Genomic DNA, 22,640 nt, shown 5'->3' with positions numbered 1-22,640 from the left:
GGTGCCCTTATTTATAGGGAAAACAGGTGATAGAAAGCCCGGTAGATGTATTCTGGATGTAGGAGAGTGGTATATGGAGTGTAACAAGGTCCGGAAGGGTCCCCTGATCTGCATAGCGCCCAACACCGCTTCTAACCACTCCCAGCTGACATTATCAAATGCCTTTTCGGCGTCTAGTGTGAGTAACGAAGGGCAGCCAAAAGTGTCAGAGCGGTGCTGGACAGTATCCAAAACAGCTAAGACCGTAGGTATATTTGTAACAGCAGCCCTTTGTTTCACAAATCCTGCCTGAGCTGGGGAAATAAGGAGAGGCACGAGGGCCGCTAATCTATCTGCCATGATGCTAGAAAGAATCTTCATTGATAAGGGATATAGGCCTACTCAAGCCAGGATCTAGTGGATCTTTATTCGGTTTGGGCAGAAGTCTGACATAAGACATAGAAGCTGAATCCCAGGAAGTTCGCCCCTGTAAAATTCGGTTAAATAAATCAGCTAGTGTTGTAGGAACTTGTTCCTGGAGAAGCTTATACAATTCCCCAGTCATGCCATCCGGGCCAGGAGCTTTCAAGTTTTTAAGATGTTTAATGGTCTGTAGAACCAATTCCGGGGATATGGGAGCATTAAAGGATGCCAACTGCTTCTCATTAACAGTCGGTAGGGTAACCTTACTAAGAATAGTATCTACCAGTTGAAAGTGGGAAGATGTGGTAGAATAGAAATCATCATAGTACTTGCCCATATATTCCGAGATGCGTTTAGGGTCAGTAAGTAGGGTACCCTGAGATGTTTTAAGTGATAATATGGAAGCAGGTGGGTTTTGACCTTTAGCCAAAGAGGCCAATAGACGCCCCGATTTGTTACCAAACCTGTGTAAAAGAACTTGAAATTGCATGTTATAATACTTTTCTCTTTCTGCTAGCCAGCTATCAAATTCACCCTTAGCCCTGAGCCAACTTTGTTTATGTATAGGAGTTGGGTCTAGTAGAAAAGCCGTGTACACTTTCTGCAGGGATTCACTCACAGTAGCATATTTTATAGTTAGCTCTTTTTTCTTCCCAGTTACATATGATATAATGCGACCTCGTAACACCGCTTTCGCGGTGTCCCAGAATATAACCGTGTTATGAGAGTGTGCTCCATTATGCGTCACGTATTCCAACCACCAATCTTTCAGTAACTCTGCAAAAAGAGTCATCCTTGTACAAAGCAGCTGGAAATCTCCATATGATATCAGTGCCATGAGGGTAGCGGTCGGCTAAATGAAGCATGATAGGAGCATGATCAGAGATAACCATATCTTCTATGCGTGTGTTTAAGACTCGAGAACCCAGAGAAGAGTGGATCAACACAGAGTCATGCGTGACCATGTATCCTGTGCGTGAGAGAAAAAAGAGAACAGTCTCTCTGCCGGATTATGAATCCTCCATGGATCAAGTAAAGATGCATGCTCCATAAGAGGTTTTAGAACCTGATCTCGCCTTGACTCCGTCCTATCTGTGGCAAGAGATCTGTCCTCTAGAAAATTTACAACAGAGTTGAAATCCCCACCCACTATCTTCGCAGGTGCAGAATCTGCCAGAATCCTGGATTCCAAGGAAGCAAAGAACTGCTCATTTGCATCATTGGGCCCATAGACATTGCGTTTCTGAGTTGAGTTGTTGTTTTCTGTCTAACTGCTTTCTGATGACTCACGTCCCGGGAGCTGTGCAGTTCCTATGGGGATATTTTCTCCCATCATGCACAGCTCCCGGGATGTGACATCATCATTGAGCAGTTAGACAGAAAACTTCAGAAGCTAATAACTATTGGAAGGATTAAGATTTTTTAATAGAAGTAATTTACAAATCTGTTTAATAACTTTCCGGAGCCAGTTAATATATATATAAAAAAAGGTTTTGCCTGGAATACCCCTTTAATGTAATATGTAATACTGTGAACACACAGTCTATGCATTCAAGTTGGTGAGGCCGGAACACAGCTCGCCTCAATATGTGGGCCTAGAGCAGGTGGGACAGCAGTGGAGCATTCAGGAGCAGTCTTTTGTGACCATTGGAAAGGGTAGGTTCTAGGCGTAAGGGAGTGCAGTTGTCTCTTGCGCCGTTTCTTCTCAGGGCTGATGAAAGATGCCGCAGCCATAGGATTGATGAGTGGAGAACCAGCCTTGTTGTTTTATGTCAATATTTGAATAATGGAGCTTTTTGCCAATCCATGAGATGAGAGTAAACATGCCACATTGTATGTATAAATATCTGGAAAATACAGTCCTTCTCTTTCTTTTCTCTGCATCAGACGTAATAAACTAATTCTAGTTTTTTTCTTGCCCATATACATTTTATAAATGGAGATTTCAACAGTTATATATCTCTATTTCACGAGTCAATCAGCCTCCTATGTGAGCCGCTGTATGGGGCATGTCACAAAGCCTCAGTACTACTTGCCCTCCCATACTTTCTGTATTTTGTCTCTGCACAGACACACAGGCAATAGTTGCAGGGACAAGACATAAGTTTTTCACCATAAAATATACACATTTCTTTACCAATGTATATTACAAATATCATGTTATGATATACATTATATAAAAGGTTTATGTAAATGATATTGTCCATTTAAAATTATAACATTAACTCGTATAGAATATCTAACAAAGTCCTTCAGGGTAGTCAAGACTAAGGGAATCACTTGTATGGGATTTAAAGGGGTACTCCGGTGGAAATTTTTTTTTTTAAATTAAATCAACTGGGTCCAGAGCGTTAAACAGATTTGTAAATTAGGGAAATGTAGATATGTGTAGCTCAACCACAGAAAAATGAGCGAGGTTAACTAAAAGCTCTCCCCCACAGAGAGATACAGAAAAGTAATAAAATAGAATATTAGTCCTCAGCTCAATATCAAAAAAATTATTGATGGGGGATGTCTGGTATCAATAATAGAGAAAAAACACAGTTAATGTATAAATGGTATTTAATAGATATTAAATAATGCGTTCCCGCAGGGCCCTACAGTGGCGCACAATTAGTAAAAAAGTAATAAATATAAAATGCAACAAGTTGTTACATTACAGAGCGAGTGTATCTATTATGGCTAGCAGCCGTATAATGATACACTGGGTGATGATGTGTTATACAATGTTACTCTGATCAGAATGATACTAAATTCAGTGTGCACAAAAATAAAAATAAAAATAAAACGTTCCTCCTGGAAAGAAAATGGTTTGATAGAGAAAATAAAAATAGATAATACAAGAAAAATGAGTCCTGTAAATGAAAAGTGACAGTCCTGTAGATGATGGAATTATGGCCTGTAGGATGGGTCCTATAATTGGCCTAAAACAATGTCCTGCAAAAAATTGTATACTGTATATGATGATAACATATGAATTGTTTGGATAGTGGGTATTGCAATTTAATCGCTGTTGCCGATTTCTCCACTCCACAGCCAAATGGCCTACAAATAGAAATAAAGTCACTGGCACGATTGTGCCACTCACCGCACCGCTGGTGGACAGATGGACGATGGGCGAATATGCTCTAGCCGGGGCGGCGTGATGGTCGCAGGATATACAGTCGTTCTCACCGGCGAGCTGTCCCTTGGCGTCAGGTGTACTCTAGCCGGGGCGGAGTGTTGGTCGCAGAATATCCAGCCGCTCTCACCGGCGAGTTAACTCTTGGCGTCTGACGTAGCAGGTCAGCTGATAGCAGGTCAACTGACCTTGTGCGGGAGGTTAGTTGGTACTAGATGATGTTGTATAGTACTGCATGCAGATAGAGATATTAATCCAATGATGGAGGGCTCTGCACCGGTTCAGCAGAAGAATTTGAATACCGGACCATGTAATAAATGGATAGTGAATGAAATCTCTCCAGAGAGTAACTGTCCGATCAGTGCTTGTATAACCGCAGCTGTAGTGTGAACTAGACCAATAAAAAAGGTTCAATCTCAGTCACCAAACGCGTTTCGGGGTTCAAAGCAGATTAGTAATACCCCTTCCTCAGTGGATCAGTGCTTTAGATAGGGGATAAGTTGTCAGCACGGTAGTACCCCTTTAATAATAGTTTATTATATTTCCATCAGATGTTTCACCCCGAAGACCTTTTTTCAACAGTGTACCTGAAATATGAGATATGAGGTTGTTAGTCAAATAGATTGTATCTATGTGATAGAACAAAACAAAATACAGTGGGACAAAAAAGTATTTAGTCAGCCACCATGTAATGTCCGTTCATTTGATTTTGTATTTTTCTGTTTAGGTGTTTATTCACACACTATGATGTTCAGAGCAGTTTTCTATTCTTCCTAGGTAGGGAATGGTTAATGCTCTGAACGAATGAAAACTTGGGTGTGTCTATTTTAAGCCAGACTTCTCCTGCATTCAGGGCTGGTTATTTGGTTTAATGCCGCTATGTCTGTTTGTGCTATGTTTTGACTATGTCTGCTTGAGCATTTACCTTGTATTTATCTTGTCATTTTATCTGGGTTTTTAGCCATTGTTATATAGCATGCTCCTTGTATTTTAGTCTGTGATACATTAGTCGGTTTTAGGATTATGTTTGTTCGTTCTGCTCTGTCTGTGTTCACACTGTGTCTGAGTCTTGCTTGTACCCTGTGCTCTGTATGTTATATTCCTGTTTGGTATTCTGGAATCTATTCAGACTCATACGGTTCTAGTCTATTGTTTAATGCATTATATTTCCGTTTCCTACTGGGTCAGCATTTTGTCCACACGGTTGAGTGTGTCCGCTGGCCAGTAGCCTATTTGGCTTTATTATTAATGGTTATTACTTTTGTGGAGTGGGGTGTCCAGTTTGTTTGTTCTGTGTCCCAGTGTGAACAGTGTCTTATGTTTCCTTATCAGTTTGCCTGTTTATATTCTGCCCTATTAGTATTTGTATCCTGTTTGGTATATCTGGTTGTTAAGTAGATTTCCGTTTCTGGCCTGTGACGACTATGTATATTATGTGTTTTTACGTCACTGCACTTTAGCGCAGGAAGGGACCAGTGCCCAGTTGTCTATCCATTGTTTAGGATGGATGGGCAAGTAGGCAGGGAGAGTCTTTTCAGGGTCAGTTAGGGATCACTCTCTCTGTCCCCCAGTCGGTCAAGACACACCAATTGTGCAAGTTCTCCCACTAAAAAAGATGAGAAAGGTCTGTCATTTTCATCATAAGTATACCTCAACTATGAGAGACATAATGAGAGAAAAAAATCCATAAAATCACATTGGCCCGGATTTATCAAACTGTGTTACTACAGCAACCAATCACAGCTCAGCTAACGAGCTCTTATAAAGTGAAACCTGACCTTTGATTGGTTGCTATAGAAAAATCACTCCAATTTTTCTCTCACACAGTTTGATAAATCTGGGCCATTGTCTGGTTTTTAAAGAATTTATTTGCACATTATGGTGGAAAATAAGTATGTGGTCAATAACAAAAGTTCATCTCAATACTTTGCTATATACCCTTTGCTGGCAATGACAGAGGTCAAACATTTTCTGTAAGTCTTCACAAGGTTTTCACACACTCTTTCTGGTATTTTGGCCCATTCCTCCATGCAGATCTCCTTTAGAGCAGTGATGTTTTGGGGCTGTTGCTGGGCAACACAGACTTTCAACTCCCTCCAAAGGTTTTCTATGGGGTTGAGATCTGGAGACTGGCTAAGCCACTCCTCTGCTGCCTGGGCAGTGTGTTTGGGATCATTGTCATGCAGAAAGACAGAGCCAAGTTTCATCTTCAGTGCCCTTGCTGATGGAAGGAGGTTTTCACTCAAAATCTCATGATACATGGCCCCATTCATTCTTTCCCATACACGGATCAATCGTCCCGGTCCCTTAGCAGAAAAACAGCCCCAAAGCATGATGTTTCCATCCCCATGCTTTACAGTAGGCATGGTTTTCTTTGGATGCAACACAGCATTCTTTCTCCTCCAAACACGACAAGTTGAGTTTTTACCAAAAAGCTCTACTTTGGTTTCATCTGACCATATGACATTCTCCCAATACTCTTCTGGATCATCCAAATGCTCTCTATCAAACTTCAGACTGGCCTGGACATGTACTGGCTTAAGCAGGGGGACACATCTGGCACTGCATGATTTGAATCCCTGGCGGATGTTACGCCGAGCGCTCCGGGTCCCCGCTCCTCCCCGGAGCGCTCACGGCGTCTCTCTCCCTGCAGCGCCCCGGTCAGTCCCGCTGACCGGGAGCGCTGCACTGACATGGCCGTCGGGGATGCGATTCGCACGGCGGGACGCGCCCGCTCGCGAATCGCATCCCAAGTCACTTACCCGTCCTGGTCCCCTGCTTTCATGTGCTGGCGCGCGCGGCTCCGCTCTCTAGGGCGCGCGCGCGCGCCAGCTCTCTGAGACTTAAAGGGCCAGTGCACCAATGATTGGTGCCTGGCCCAATTACCTTAATTGGCTCCCACCTGCTCCCTGGCTATATCACATCACTTCCCCTGCACTCCCTTGCCGGATCTTGTTGCCTTGTGCCAGTGAAAGCGTTTAGTGTTGTCCAAAGCCTGTGTTACCTGAACTCCTGCTATCCATCTTGACTACGAACCTTGCCGTCTGCCCCGACCTTCTGCCACGTCTGACCTTGCCTCTGCCTAGTCCTTCTGTCCCACTCCTTCTCAGCAGTCAGCGAGGTTGAGCCGTTGCTAGTGGATACGACCTGGTTGCTACTGCCGCAGCAAGACCATCCCGCTTTGCGGCGGGCTCTGGTGAACACCAGTAGCCTCTTAGAACCGGTCCACCAGCACGGTCCACGCCAATCCCTCGCTGACACAGTGGATCCACAACCTGTAAGCCGAATCGTGACAGTAGATCCGGCCATGGATCCCGCTGAGGTGCCGCTGCCAAGTCTCGCTGACCTTCCCACGGTGGTCGCTCAGCAATCGCAGCAGATTGCCCAACAAGGACAGCAGCTGTCGCAGTTGACCGCCATGTTACAGCAACTTCTGCCTCTGCTACAGCAGCAACCATCTCCTCCGCCAGCTCCTGCACCTCCTCCGCAGCGAGTGGCCGCTCCTAGCCTCCGCTTGTCCCTGCTGGACAAATTTGATGGGGACTCTAGACTCTGCCGTGGATTTTTGTCTCAATGTTCCCTGCATATGGAGATGTTGTCGGACTTGTTTCCTACAGAACGGTCTAAGGTAGCGTTCGTAGTGAGCCTTCTTTCAGGAAAGGCCTTGTCTTGGGCCACACCGCTCTGGGACCGCAATGATCCTGCCACAGCCACAGTCCAGTCCTTCTTCGCTGAAGTCCGTAGTGTCTTCGAGGAACCAGCCCGAGCTTCTTCTGCCGAGACTGCCCTGCTGAACCTGGTCCATGGTAATTCTTCAGTGGGCGAGTACGCCATCCAATTTCGTACTCTTGCTTCCGAATTATCATGGAATAACGAGGCTCTCTGTGCGACCTTTAACCCCTTAAGGACGCAGGACGCAGGACGTAAATGTACGTCCTGGTGAGGTGGTACTTAACGCACCAGGACGTACATTTACGTCCTATGCATAACCGCGGGCATCGGAGCGATGCCCGTGTCATGTGCGGCTGATCCCGGCTGCTGATCGCAGCCAGGGACCCGCCGGCAATGGCCGACGCCCGCGATCTCGCGGGCGTCCGCCATTAACCCCTCAGGTGCCGGGATCAATACAGATCCCGGCATCTGCGGCAGTTCGCGATTTGAATGAATGATCGGATCGCCCGCAGCGCTGCTGCGGGGATCCGATCATTCATAACGCCGCACGGAGGTCCCCTCTCCTTCCTCCGTGCGCCTCCCGGCGTCTCCTGCTCTGGTCTGTGATCGAGCAGACCAGAGCAGGAGATGACCGATAATACTGATCTGTTCTATGTCCTATACATAGAACAGATCAGTATTAGCAATCATGGTATTGCTATGAATAGTCCCCTATGGGGACTATTCAAGTGTAAAAAAAAATGTAAAAAAATGTAAAAGTAAAAGTAAAAAAAAAGTGAAAAATCCCCTCCCCCAATAAAAAAGTAAAACGTCCGTTTTTTCCTATTTTACCCCAAAAAGCGTAAAAAACATTTTTTATAGACATATTTGGTATCGCCGCGTGCATAAATGTCCGAACTATTAAAATAAAATGTTAATGATCCCGTACAATGAACGGCGTGAACGAAAAAAAAAAAAGTCCAAAATTCCTACTTTTGTAATGCATTTTATTTAAAAAAAAATTATAAAAAATTAATTAAAAGTTTTTCATATGCAAATGTGGTATCAAAAAAAAAGTACGGATCATGGCGCAAAAAATGAGCCCCCATACCGCCGCTTATACGGAAAAATAAAAAAGTTAGAGGTCATCAAAATAAAGGGATTATAAACGTACTAATTTGGTTAAAAAGTTTGTGATTTTTTTTAAGCGCAACAATAATATAAAAGTATGTAATAATGGGTATCATTTTAATCGTATTGACCCTCAGAATAAAGAACACACGTCATTTTTACCATAAATTGTACGGCGTGAAAACGAAACCTTTCAAAATGAGCAAAATTGCGTTTTTCGTTTTAATTTCCCCACAAAAATAGTGTTTTTTTGGTTGCGCCATACATTTTATGATATAATGAGTGATGTCATTACAAAGGACAACTGGTCGCGCAAAAAACAAGCCCTCATACTAGTCTGTGGATGAAAATATAAAAGAGTTATGATTTTTAGAAGGCGAGGAGGAAAAAATGAAAACGTAAAAATTAAATTGTCTGAGTCCTTAAGGCCAAAATGGGCTGAGTCCTTAAGGGGTTAAAAAAGGCCTATCCAGTAGCATCAAGGATGTGCTGGCCGCATGAGAGATTCCTGCCAACCTACAAGAACTTATCCATTTGGCCACACGCATTGACATGCGGTTTTCTGAGAGACATCAGGAGCTCCGCCAGGAAAAAGACTTAGATCTCTGGGCACCTCTCCCACAGTATCCTTTGCAATCTACGCCTGGGCCTCCCGCCGAGGAGGCCATGCAAGTGGATCGGTCTCGCCTGACCCAGGAAGAGAGGAATCGCCGTAGGGAAGAAAATCTTTGTCTGTACTGTGCCAGTACCGAGCATTTCTTGGTGGATTGCCCTATTCGTCCTCCACGTCTGGGAAACGCACGCACCCAGCTCACGTGGGTGTGGCGTCTCTTGGTTCAAAGTCTGCTTCTCCACGTCTCACGGTGCCCGTGCGGATTTCTCCTTCAGCCAACTCCTCCCTCTCAGCCGTGGCCTGCTTGGACTCTGGTGCCTCTGGGAATTTCATTTTAGATTCTTTGGTGAATAAATTCTGCATCCCGGTGACCCGTCTCGTCAAGCCTCTCTACATTTCCGCGGTCAACGGAGTTAGACTGGATTGCACCGTGCGTTACCGCACAAAACCCTTCTTAATGTGCATTGGACCCCACCACGAAAGGATTGAATTTTTCGTCCTTCCCAACTGCACCTCTGAGGTCCTCCTCGGTCTGCCATGGCTCCAGCTTCATTCTCCCACCCTTGACTGGACCACCGGGGAGATCAAGAACTGGGACTCTGCTTGCCACAAGAAATGCCTCTCCCCCCCTCCCAGTCCCGTCAGGCAAGCCTCAGTGCCTCCTCATGGCCCCCGTCCTGGTGTCACCCTGCCCCGTGCCAAGCTTCACCCTCTGCCCTCCCTCCCCATTCCCACTCCTGCTGTACGGCCTGCCTTTGAGGAAACCCTTCAATCACTCCCGGTGTCCTCATCCCATGGGAAGCAGTTACCAGACAAAGAAAGGGGGAGACCTAAGGGGGGGGGGTACTGTTACGCCGAGCGCTACGGGTCCTCGCTCCTCCCCGGAGCGCTCACGGCGTCTCTCTTCCTGGAGCGCTGCACTGACATGGCCGTCGGGGATGCGATTCGCACGGCGGGATGCGCCCGCTCGCGAATCGCATCCCAAGTCACTTACCCGTCCCGGTCCCCTGCTGTCATGTGCTGGCACGCGCGGCTCCGCTCTCTAGGGCGCGCGCCCGCGCGCCAGCTCTCTGAGACTTAAAGGGCCAGTGCACCAATGATTGGTGCCTGGCCCAATTAGCTTAATTGGCTCCCACCTGCTCCTTGGCTATATCACATCACTTCCCCTGCACTCCCTTGCCGTATCTTGTTGCCTTGTGCCAGTGAAAGCGTTTAGTGTTGTCCAAAGCCTGTGTTACCTGAACTCCTGCTATCCATCTTGACTACGAACCTTGCCGCCTGCCCCGACCTTCTGCTACGTCTGACCTTGCCTCTGCCTAGTCCTTCTGTCCCACGCCTTCTCAGCAGTCAGCGAGGTTGAGCCGTTGCTAGTGGATACGACCTGGTTGCTACTGCCGCAGCAAGACCATCCCGCTTTGCGGCGGGCTCTGGTGAACACCAGTAGCCTCTTAGAACCGGTCCACCAGCACGGTCCACGCCAATCCCTCGCTGACACAGTGGATCCACAACCTGTAAGCCGAATCGTGACAGGGAGTAGTGTGTTACTGATGGTAGCCTTTGTTACTTTGGTCCTGGCTCCAGCTCACACCAAGCTGCTAGCCATTTGCAGCTTTAGTCTTCCCCGCCTAGTGCAGGTCTACAATTTTGTTTCTGGTGCCCTTCCACAGCTCTTTGGTCTTGGCCATAGTGGAGTTTGGAGTGTGACTGTTGGAGGTTGTGAGAGCCAGAAATCTTGCTTGTTTGTAGGTGACCAAATACTTTTTTTCCACCATAATTTTCAAATAAATACTTTAAAAATCAGACAATGTGATTTTATGGATTTTTTTCCCTCATTAGGTCTCTCATAGTTGAGGTATACCTATGATGAAAATTGCAGGCCTCTCTCAACTTTTTAAGTGGGAGAACTTGCACAATTGGTGGCTGACTAAATACTTTTTTGCCCTACTTTTTATATTCCCTTTATCACTTCAATATGAAAAAATTACATTGTGAGCCCCTCTGGGAGCAGGGACTGATGTGAATAGTGTCAATCTGTACATCAGGTAGTAATAAATAAAACCTGCACAAAATATTATAATGCTTGGAAATTTGTAATCAGATAGCAAGAAAACACATACTTTTGATGTGTAATGTAACTCTTAGTTTCTGCTAATAAATCTCTTAAAAAGGTCAAGAGACTTTTCAGTAATTGCTGTTTACATCCCATGTTATTTTTAGAGACAGTTTTTTCTAATTTGCTGAAACAGAAAATTTTAATGTAAATCTTTCTATTTAATAGGTTGGGTCTCATCAATGTAGAGAAAAATATCTTATTCAATCGTGAATGGCTTTAAAGGAAATCTGTCATTAGTTTCACCTGCACTAACCTGTTGGTACAGACAGTTAGTGCAGGTGACACTCATGACAATACTTACCTGGTCCTGTTCTGTACTCTGGTTCTCCTGCAATCTTCCGCATATCTTCCATTTCCGCATATCTTCCATTTCCGACTTGGGACATGGGAAGAGCTTCCTGACATCTTCCTGTCATTTCCGTTAATGACACTAAGCTCCACCCATACTCTGAGTTGGCCCCAGAATGGAAGATAAAACAGAAGATTGTGGAAGAACCAGAGCATGGAATGGAACCAGGTAAGTATTGTTTCCATCAGTGTCACCTGCACTACCTATCTGTATCGACAGGTTAGTGCAGGTGAAACTGATGACAGATTTTCTTAGGATAAAATGCCATATGTCCAGTGTCCAGCTCAGTCTAAAATCACTGCAACTGATGCCAAAAAGTGCATCCGTTGTCATCAGTTTTTTAGGATCCAGAGTTAATTATTATGCATGCCAGACAGGGGAACGCAGCAAGATGCTTTTCCCTGTCCAGTGTCCATGAGGTGTGTTTCACAGTCCAATTATGTCACTGCTAGGCAACCACCATTTATGTCACACCATAGATCAAAATCACTAAATCATATTTGTATTGGAAATGCAATTGGCCCTTTAATAAGCTTTAGTATGTCTGTCCCACCTATGAAATAATTTTGTCAAAACTATATTTAGTATGTGTATGCCCTTTTATCCTATAAAACTGAGGAAAATGAGCAGTAAGTAATCAATTTACATACCATGGGTAGGTTAAACCTTATATCCTAATCCCATTTTCTTTTCTACTCTATATATTAGTGGGGACAGTCACTGTCCCCAGTGGAGTTCACAATTCTCAGACACACAATTAGAACCGATTATATAGAAAATCAAATAACCTATTGGTATGTTTTCAAACTGTGGGAGATAAACAGATTTTCTAGATTTCCCATACATTCATGTGTTAGAACATATCAACTCTACAATTGACCCTCTAGGTTGGATTAGCACATGGCCTTAGCACTGTAAGCCAACAGAGATAACAGTGAGTCATCATGTAACAGCTTCACGTTGTACTTAACCCTAATAGGTCATCTACACATTTTTATGGAGTCCTACTATACCTTGGTATGCTTCTGGTTTTATAAAGCGGCATACAAAGTTTTTTCTTTCAGGTTCCATACCATCCAACATTTTACTGGACGCCGTATTACAAAACTATATATCCTTAACATATGAAAGCCAAAAAAGCACCAAGCATACAGACCCTATATCCATTAAAACCTAGTCTGTAATCTCAGCATGGTTTATGATGACCATATATTTCTCAATGGAAATGTCAGATCAGATATACCTTATCTTACAGAATGATTATTCCATAATATGTTTATTAAATATACCTTACACTGACACGGCTCATCCCTAACTCATGGTCAGAACTATATTATAGATGGCCATTTGAAAACCACTTTGTCTGTGGTTATGGGAAGCAGCTTTTCTGTATTTGAATGTTATATTGATGACATTCAGGCACATTACATTATTACTTCTTTCATCGGATGTGGTTGAATCAATATAATTGAAGTAAATGAACATTATACAGAAGCAATGAAACCACCAGTCAATATCACTCAATAATTCATGTGAACTTTGCCCTAATCACCCTGCTGGACCATACGTTGTGGCTGATTGTTTCCAATGGAACTGCCATTCATCAATTATTAGGAGCTGTCTTATGGAGGTAATAGAAGGAAACACTGCCAGCATCCAACTTCAGAAGATCTGTGTCTCTGGTAGATATAGTTAACAAGAAACACTTTTAATTGATTGCCTAATTATTTTCCATTAGTGCAATAACACATTCTGTATATATTAATCTTTTTTTAGAACATATAGGGCCTTATTTACTTTTTTTTAAGTTTTTCCACGTAGTTTTTGTACAGTTTTTATTTTGCATGTGTCATGCGCCAGAATTTGCAATAAAACATCCCCAAAAAAACCTACTAACAATCCACTTTGAGCAGAAAGCATGAAAAAGGGACATGGCCGATGGAAAAAAGGAGTGTGTCTCTCAAACCCACTAGATTTTATGTGGGAATATTAGAAAAATAGTTGTCCCCACATAAAATCTGGTGGGTTTGAGCCCTGCAAAAGCAAACAGCTCAGAGCAGGTGTAAAAAAAAATGCAAAACAGAGGAAAAACCACAACATTAGTAAATAACATGGAAAAATCATGAAAACCCAAAAGAAGAGGAGCGGAGCAACTCACCCAGCAATTCGGAGATAGTGAAGTAGATCACATCACGGTCAGGCAGAGATGCAGCAGGGAGGCAGTAGATGAAACGGAGGGGTATCAGGGGTCGGGCCACAGCCGTATCACAACGTTTGGTGCTTCATCAGGCCCATGAGACTGCTACACTGGCTATTATATTGGAAGGATAAAATTCACAGGTTTAAGTGACAGTGCCAGATTTCTTTCTCTTTTTCTATTGTGACAACAACATGGAAAAATATGAACTTTTTATATAACCTTTTTTGAAGAAAGAAATCTAACTGGCCAATATCACATTATTATAATAATAACAACGATAATAATAACAATATTTTTAATCTTAAGGAAGAGGGATACTTACAGTATCACAAGTGGGTACACTTCTTACATTTTTGTAGATATTTTATTACATCTTCATATGACTACACTGAGGAAATGACACTCTGCTACAATGTGTAGTGGCTGCACAGCCTGTATAACAGTATTTAAATGGGCACTGTCAGACATAAAAACTTTTTATATGTTGGACATATTGAAAAAACAATAGTTTTTCTAATATACCTCTTTGAAAAATGTTGACATTTTATATATATATATATATATATATATATATATATATATATATAAATATATATATATATATATATATATATATATATATATATATAAACTGCCTTTGTCATAGACAAGTTATGGACAAGGCTGCAGGAGGAACACAGCCTGGAGTAACACTCCTGTAACATAGAGATTTACCAATTATATGCCTCCAGCTGTTGCAAAACTACAACTCAAAGCATGCCTGGACAGCCAAAGGATGTCTAGGCATGCTGGGAGCTGTAGTTTTACAAAAGCTGTAGCAACACAACTGAAGACAACACTGCTGTAAAGAGTTATCCAATCACTGTACATTCAACTATTCCAAAACTACAAGTCACAGTATTACAGGACTGCCAAAGGACGACACACATGAATGACATAGGAACATGTAGAACAAATAGGAAATGTATGCATAGAAAGTACTAGAGTACAGGCAATCTCCAATAATCATTGTGTGTGTGTGTGTGTACAGCATTAAACCAGAGAGGAAAGGGTTAGAGAGCAGGGCTGCCATGCTCGCTCCCGAGAGCAGCAAGTCAGCAGAGTGAGGGAGGGGGAGGAGTCATCAAAGTGCAGGCAAGAGAAAGACATCCCCCCCACAAGAGGGGTGTACATGATCAGGATTAGTACATGATCAGGATTAGGTTCTGAGTAACATAATAATTTTAGTTTTTTGTGGGATCTGACAGGTACGCTTTAATGTTTTGTCACCACAAAATAACTTGACACACTACCATGTCAAAACCTTGGCAACAAAAATGCAACAGTGGAAATTGGGCTCAAAGTATCAATATTTTGTGTGGCCACCATTATTTTCCAGCACTACCTTAAGCCTCTTGGGCATGGAGTTCACCAAAGCTTCACAAGCTGCCACTGGTGTATTTTTCCACCTCTATAATGACATCATGGAGCTGATGGATGTTAGAGATCTTGTGCTCCCCCACCTTCCATTTGAGCAGGGGTCTCAAACTCTAGGTATGTGTAATTTGTATTGCCCGGGACATGCAGTTTCGGGCACCGGGCAGGTAACTTCTTCAGACATTTAGCCCTGCTTTGGGAAAGCAGTGCTAAATACCGTAAGGCTACACTTACCCCGCCCTCCTCCTCCCCACCTCCGGTTGGCCGGCCGGCCCGAGTCTGAGGAGGGATGTCGCGGATGTGACAACCCTCCGCAGACCCGCTCAGGAGGACGTCAGTGACATCACTCATCAGGCCGCCGCCAGAGAGGTGAAGCGCAGCGCAGGACAGGTAAGTGTGTCTATGTGTGTGTGCGTGTGTGTGTGTGTGTGAGTCGGGGGGTAAACGACAATGCTACCTAATGTAGGTAACCTGCTACTACCTAATGTGGGGAACCTGCTACTACCTAATGTGGGGAACCTGCTACTACCTAATGTGGGGAACCTGCTACTACCTAATGTGGGGAACCTGCTACTACCTAATGTCGGGAACCTGCTTCTACCTAATGTGGGGAACCTTCTTCTATCTAATGTGGGGAATCTGCTACTACCTAATGTGGGGAACCTGCTACTACCTAAGGTGGGGAACCTGCTACTACCTAATGTCGGGAACCAGCTTCTACCTAATGTGGGGAAACTTCTTCTACCTAATGTGGGGAACCTGCTACTACCTAATGTGGGGAACCTGCTACTACCTAAGGTGGGGAACCTGCTACTACCTAATGTGGGGAACCTGCTACTACCTAAGGTGGGGAACCTGCTACTACCTAATGTGGGGAACCTGCTACTACCTAATGTGGGGAACCTGCTTCTACCTAATGTGGGGAACCTGCTTCTACCTAATGTGGGGAACCTGCTACTATCTAATGTGGGGAACATGCTATTACCTAATGTGGGGAACCTGCTACTACCTAATGTGGGGAACATGCTGCCTACCTAATGTGGGGAATCTGCTACTACCTAATGTGAGGAACCTGCTGCCTACCTAATTTGGGGAAACACAAGTAGCACCCGATCATCCGTCAGCTCATGCTATTACCACACGGGGTAGGGGGAAGGGGGGTGGGTTTGCTGGTGGATGATGGGGGTGCTACTGCTTTTGAGGGGTGTTGCTGGTGGATGATGAGGGGCGCATGATGGGGGCATTTTATGTAAGGGGCGCATGCGGCCCAGCCTCACCCAGCTGCTACCTCCAGTGGCCCCCGGATAATTTGAATTTGAGACCCCTGCATTTGAGGATGCCCCACAGATGCGATATAGGGTTTAGGTCTGCAGACCTTCTTGGCCAGTTCATCCCCTTTACTCATCTTCTTTAGCAAGGCATTGGTTATTTTGTAGGTGTCTTAGGGATCATACAACAAGAGTTTATAACAAGAGTACCTGTGCACTGCGCTGCTTGCGTCAAGTGATTATACATAAAGGTAGAATAGTCTGTTAGGAATTACTCACAGACTCCGGAAGATGTAATCTTCTGATTTCTTTTATTATTATTTTCTTCATTCCTTTCATACAAAATATGCATGATTCCATACATATACACAATGTCTAGATCTTACAGCGGGTCAGATGACAAACGATGGCTCCAGCCTGCTGCTCAACGTTTCAGGGGACCACTGTCATGACTGACTGGGGGGACAGGGAGAGTGAGCCCTAAGCTGTCCCTAGTGTCACTCTCCCTACCTACTTGCCCATACACCCTAAGCGGTGAATCGACAACTTGGAGCCTGTCCCTTTGAGCGCTACAGTGCAGTGGCGAAAAAATAAATAACATACAAAGTCAGTCACAGGCTAGAAACAGAAGAGGAATACAAAAACCAGAACAGATAAACCAGACAGGATACAAACACTAACAGGGCAGAATATAATGTATTAACAAACAGTTCACAAACTGAAATCCAGATAAACGGCAGACCTGGGTAAATGAACAAGACTAGGAATGGTACGAGTATACAGCAGAAACCAGGAATTGCAGGGGATGAGCAGAAGAACTGAAAGCTAAAACACTAAACTGACCAGGTAACAGGACACTGTTCACATTGGGACACAGGACTAACAAACTGGACACCCCACTCCACAAACAGAGTAGACGGCATAATAAAGCCAAAAATCACAAGATAAATACAAGGTAAATGCTCAAGCAGACATAGTCAGAGTATTGCACAAACAGACATCATAGTAGCATTATAGCACAAAATAACCAGCACCAGAATGCAGGAGAACTCTGGTTAAATAACCCCACCGAGTTCTCATTCGTTCAGAGCATTAACTATTTCCCATCCAGGGAGAATAGCAAACTGCTCTGAACAGTGTGTGAATACACACCTAAACAAAAAATGCAAAAAACAAATAAACGGACATTACAACCACCCTATTACAGGTGTTGGAGATCAGGTGATGTTTACATGATGTTATTTAAGAACCATTCCTTAACCCTTTCTGTGCTAGAAATTCTATAAGTTCTACTGTTCAAATAGACATAAATATAATGTGAATTCGGGTAGAAAACAGACATGGTGCACATCTACAATCTTGTATAATGATCTGATTGCTTCTCAGCATAATATCAAATACTAACAGGTTGTTAGTATACATTTTTGATCAAAAAAGCCCACTCGCCACGTCAAGGCCACCTATTTAGAGTGGGTCCCTAACGTCCCTAGCATAAAATGGCGTAGCACTGGGCGGCGACCACCACCGGCGCAACACCTGTGCCCACGGGGGCGAAACGACCCACTGGCAGAGCGGCTCCAATGCCACTCAAACCAGTCTATGGGTCGCACCTCCCCGCAGACACGGCGCCACGGCGGCAACGGACGCCGCACAGCACCACACCAGTATGAACAAGGTGTAATAGCTCACTTACCATGCTCTCCCAGTCTGACTGGGAGGCTGCTAGGAAAGAAATGGCCCTTGTGTAGCTAACTACTACTTATATAGGGTTGGTCTGAGGGGGTGGGGAAGAGTGCAGCACATGTTCAAACAAAAAAAAAGGAGGGGATAGAAAACACAGTGTGAATTCGGGTAGAAAACAGACATGGTGCACATCTACAATCTTGTATAATGATCTGATTGCTTCTCAGCAGAATATCAAAAACTAACAGGTTGTTAGTATAAATTTTTGATCAAAAAGTACAAGCCCACTCTCCTATATAAGTAGTAGTTAGCTACACATGGGCCATTTCTTTCCTAGCAGCCTCCCAGTCTGACTGGGAGAGCATAGTAAGTGAGCTATTACACCTTGTTTACACTGGTATGGTGCTGTGCGGCGTCCGTTGCTGCCGTGGCGCCGTGTCTGCGGGGGGGGGGGGGGGGGGGTCCGGCCCATAGACTGGTTTGAGTGGCATTGGGGCCGCTCTGCCGGTAGGTCGTTCCCCCCTGTGGGCATTGGTGTCGTGGCGGTGGTGGTCGCCGCCCAGTGCTGCGCCATTTTATGCTAGGGACGTTAGGGACCCACTCTGGATAGGTGGCCTTGACGTGGTGAGTGGGCTTGTACTTTTTGATCAAAAATGTATACTAACAACCTGTTAGTTTTTGATATTATGCTGAGAAGCAATCAGATCATTATACAAGATTGTAGATGTGCACCATGTCTGTTTTTCTACCCGAATTCACACTGTGATTTCTATCCCCTCCTTTTTTTTTTGTTTGAACATGTGCTGCACTCTTCCCCACCCCCTCAGCCCAACCCTATATAAGTAGTAGTTAGCTACACATGGGCCATTTCTTTCCTAGCAGCCTCGCAGTCTGACTGGGAGAGCATGGTTAGTGAGCTATTACACCGTGTTCACACTGGTGTGGTGCTGTGCGGCGTCCATTGCTGCCGTGGCGCCGTGTCTGTGGGGGGGGGGGGGGGGGGTGCGGCCCATAGACTGGTTTGAGTGGCATTGGGGCCGCTCTGCCGGTGGGTCGTTCCCCCTGCGGGCATTGGTGTCGCGGCAGTGGTGGTCGCCGCCCGGTGCTGCGCCATTTTATGCTAGGGACGTTAGGGACCCACTCTGGATAGGTGGCCTTGACGTGGTGAGTGGGCTTGTACTTTTTGATCAAAAATGTATACTAACAACCTGTTAGTTTTTGATATTATGCTGAGAAGCAATCAGATCATTATACAAGATTGTAGATGTGCACCATGTCTGTTTTTCTACCCGAATTCACACTGTGATTTCTATCCCCTCCTTTTTTTTTTTGTTTGAACATGTGCTGCACTCTTCCCCACCCCCTCAGCCCAACCCTATATAAGTAGTAGTTAGCTACACATGGGCCATTTCTTTCCTAGCAGCCTCCCAGTCTGACTGGGAGAGCATGGTAAGTGAGCTATTACACCGTGTTCACACTGGTGTGGTGCTGTGCGGCGTCCATTGCTGCCGTGGCGCCGTGTCTGTGGGGGGGGGGGGTGCGGCCCATAGACTGGTTTGAGTGGCATTGGGGCCGCTCTGCCGATGGGTCGTTCCCCCCTGCGGGCATTGGTGTCGCGGCAGTGGTGGTCGCCGCCCGGTGCTGCGCCATTTTATGCTAGGGACGTTAGGGACCCACTCTGGATAGGTGGCCTTGACGTGGCGAGTGGGCTTGTACTTTTTGATCAAAAATGTATACTAACAACCTGTTAGTTTTTGATATTATGCTGAGAAGCAATCAGATCATTATACAAGATTGTGGATGTGCACCATGTCTGTTTTTCTACCCGAATTCAGACATAAATATAAATTCACATCAAATTACAAGAATACTTTGTAACAACATATTTCATTTATACCTTTTGGATGAAGCGTTTTCAATGCTGTAATTCAGTACCTCTCACGACACAGTAAGCATTTCTAATTATCCTCTCAGTTTGTTCTTACCTTTACTTCTTCTATTACCTGCCACTCTAGTTCTGATACAAAATGACCACATTGGTTAAAATGACGTGCTACTCACAATGTGAATACCTCCTAATCAAAGATTTATGTTCACCCATACGAGTTTTAATTTGACGTGCGGTTTGGCCAACATAGGCTTTACCATATGGACATCTCAGAAGATTAAAAAAAAACATTGGTACTAAGGCATGTGAAAAAAAACTTTTGCTTTCATTTTGGTACCTCTTGTGGGATGATGTATATATTTCCCTTTAATAATTCCACTGCACTGAGAACAAGATAAACAGGGAAAGTCCCACTTATTCTTGCTGCTAAAAATGTTTAACCCCTTAAGGACCAGGGGGTTTTCCGTTTGGGCACTTTCATTTTTTCCCCATATATAATTCTTTAAAAATCCATATGATGGCTTATTTTTTGCGCCACCAATTCTCCTTTGTAATGACATCAGTAATTTTACCAAAAATTTACGACGAAACAGAAAAAAAATAATTGTGCGACAAAATTGAAGAAACAATTTTGTAAATTTTGGGGGCTTCCGTTTCTACGCAAAAAAAATTTTTGGGTAAAAATGACACTTTCTCTTTATTCTGTAGATACATACGATAAAATGATACCCTACTTATATAGGTTTGATTTTGTCATACTTCTGGAAAAAATCATAACTACATGCAGGAAAATGTATAAGTTTAAAATGGTCATATTCTGACCCCTATAACTTTTTTTTTCTGCTTACTGGGTGGTATGAGGGCTCATTTTTTTGCACCGTGATCTGAAATTTTTAGTGGTACCATTTTTTTATTGATCAGACTTTTTGATTGCTTTTTATAAATTTTTTCATGATATAAGAAGTGACCAAAAATATGCTATTTTGGACTTTGGAATTTTTTTGCACATACACCATTGGCCGTGTGGTTTAATTAACTATATATTTTTAGCAATCTGACATTTCCGCATGCGGTGATACCACAAATGTTTATTTTTATTTACACTTTTTTTATGGGAAAAGGGGGGTGATCAAACTTTTATTAGGAATTGATTTTAAATGATCTTTATAATTTTTATTTTCACTTTTTTTGCAAGGTTATAGCCCCCATAGGGAGAGCCTGGAGGTGGCAGCAGCATGAGGAGACCATAGAGTGCCTGAATGACACAGCCTGGAGTTGGCTGCAGTATGAGGAGACCATGTAGTGGCTGAATGACACAGCGTGGAGATGGCGGCAGCATGAGGAGACCATAAAGTGGCTGAATGACAAAGCGTGGAGGAAGTGGCAGCATGAGGAGACCATATAGTGGCTGAATGACACAGCCTGGAGTTGGCGGCAGTATGAGGAGACCATATAGTGGCTAAAAGACCCAGTGTGGAGGTGGTGGCAGCATGAGGAGACCACATAGTGGCTGAATTATACAGCTTGGAGTTGGCGACAGCATGAGGAGATCATATAGTGGCTTATTAACAGCCTGGAGTTGGCAGCAGTTCAAGGAAAACATATGGTGGCAGAATGAGACAGCCTGGAGGTGGCAGCAACAACATCAGGAGTCCTGAAAGTGACCCGGTGAGGTGAAGTGGATGGTAATACCAGTAACCTGTGACGAAGGTGGGCGAAAAAAGGAGAACTTGGCTTCAAATGTGTGGCATCAGACGGGTGGCAGGATCAGAATAGTAGCTGAGGCAGTTAGGCAGAAGAAAATGGTCTCTTTTGTAAAAATGTTAGTGTGTACACGTAAGTATTGAGGAAAACTTGCGTAAAACTTAACTTTTAATAATATGCTTATGATAAAATGTATGGACCCCAATTTTTTTTTAAAATCAAACAAAAGGAAAGGTGTGCAAAAAAACACCATGGGCCATGTACACCACCAAGTATTGATGTGATGCAAAGACCTCTAAAAGGTGGAACAACGGGGCCACACAGGAACCTCTCCCTATTTCCACCTACAAACACTGCCATTTCCCAGAGTCTTTAGGTGGAAATAGGGACTGGTTCCTGTGTGGGGCCGCCCACTTTTTAAGACGAGTAACACTTTCCTCGAAAAGGTGAAAGGGAACAACGTATTGTCCATTGTAGCGGGTGGGGGTAAAAACTTCCCCTGTAAGGCCCTACTCTCGCATTACTAATTCCCTTCTTGGCAAGTTTTAATAACCCTAAAAAGGGCAGCCCCACACAGGAAACTCTCTCTAGTTTTTGTAGGGGGAAATAGCGAGAGGTTCCTGTGTGGGGCTGCTTTTTTTTAGGGCGAGTAACACTTGAAAAGAAGGGAATTAATAATGCGAGATTTAGGCCTTACAGGGGAAGTTTTTACCCCCACTGGTTACAATGGACCATATGTTGCTCCCTTCCACCTTCTAGAGGTCTTTGCATCACATCAATACTTGGTGGTTTAGGTGGCACATGGTGCTTTTTGCTCTTTTTTATGGGTACATATATTTTATTTTTATCCTAAGAATATTATTAAAAGATAAGTTTTAGCTAATGCATATCCTCAGTACTTACTTGTGGTCTGATGCGGAGGAATATCTGTAATTGAGGAGCAGCGCCTTAAATTTGTTTAGCACTATCCATGTTTGTAAAGTGTTGATGAGGCATCATGGTCAATCTACTCTGATGCATCAGGCATTGTTGGGTGGAAATCCTCTCTGATTCATGCCTGATTCATCTTCAAAAAGATCAGTCTCTCCAAAATTTTTGTGG

The 22,640-nt window shown here is 44.0% G+C and overlaps 1 long non-coding RNA gene across 2 annotated transcripts in view; it reads right to left on the bottom strand.

Moving 5' to 3' along the window:
• Positions 1-2,974: 2,974 nt before the first annotated feature.
• Positions 2,975-22,640, bottom strand: part of LOC130282384 (uncharacterized) — a 38,664-nt gene continuing 18,998 nt past the window's right edge. For both annotated transcript variants that reach the window (XR_008846368.1, XR_008846369.1), the window contains 2 exons: positions 13,539-13,691; positions 2,975-4,110 (listed from right to left, as the gene is read on the bottom strand). This is a non-coding gene — a long non-coding RNA (uncharacterized LOC130282384). The remainder of the gene's footprint in view (positions 4,111-13,538; positions 13,692-22,640) is intronic.

This window comes from Hyla sarda, chromosome 7, assembly GCF_029499605.1.
Source record: "Hyla sarda isolate aHylSar1 chromosome 7, aHylSar1.hap1, whole genome shotgun sequence".
NCBI lineage: Eukaryota > Metazoa > Chordata > Amphibia > Anura > Hylidae > Hyla > Hyla sarda.
This window is presented reverse-complemented; position numbering and strand designations above follow the sequence as displayed.